Here is a 944-nt window from a genome sequence, read left to right on the forward strand (position 1 = left end):
TGCGCAGTAATGGCGAAAGCGACGAGTCGTGTAAGAAAAGGTTTACAGCTGAACGATCCAGGCAGTTTGACCTCTTACAAGCAAAAGAAGCAATCTTCCTAAGTGCGGATGGCTGTTCAGAAAGGGCGAGTGAGTTTTCCATGCCAAGGTACCAGTTGAAGCCCAGTGATGGAAGAAAACTGAACTTCTCCATCAAAGAGCACAGAGCAATGGTGGAAAAGTTGAATGTCATATTGAAAGATGTAAAGGAACACGATTCCACACTCTTTCAGTCCAATGGGCTTGCTTTAAAGCAGGGCGAAGAATTTGCCCACAGTTTTAATGTAAAACAGATCAAATGTTTAGAAGCTAAGTTGACGAAGGTCACACAGGACATGGATGCACTAGAAAATAAGAAGAGCAATTATAACAGCATATTCAAGGGCATACTCAAACAGCACATCAACAAAAGGAGAAGGAAAAAAGAAAACCGCAGAAAGTCAAATGAAAGAAAGAGGAAGCGGACTGAAAACAACGTCCAACGTGTTTATGGAATCTGTGTTGGAAACCCGCTAGGAAATGATCTTCCACAATGCCTTGTGTACCCTCCTAGAACGGCCGTCCTGGAAGAGTGTATTCAAGTTGAAGATGTTGCCACGTCGTTATTTAGAAGAGATGGGCCATACATCGCACAGCTCTTGGAAGGGAATTATTTCACCCATGCTGCAAGAAGCAGAATCACAACCAACCTTGAGCAGGAAGTCAGAGATTATGTTTACACCTTCATGTACCCTGACGAGTACACTCTTACGGAAAGCATTGCTGCTTCTTGCAGCATTGGTGAAAGAGACTCCCATAGCAGCACAAGCGGCGACGAAGAACTCGACGGCAGCGAAGATGAAGATGAGTGCCAGAGAAAGTTGCATTCGAAAATAACAGTGTTAAATATTTCTTTGCAGTAGCTA

Source organism: Orbicella franksi, chromosome 8, assembly GCF_964199315.1.
Source record: "Orbicella franksi chromosome 8, jaOrbFran1.1, whole genome shotgun sequence".
Lineage (NCBI taxonomy): Eukaryota > Metazoa > Cnidaria > Anthozoa > Scleractinia > Merulinidae > Orbicella > Orbicella franksi.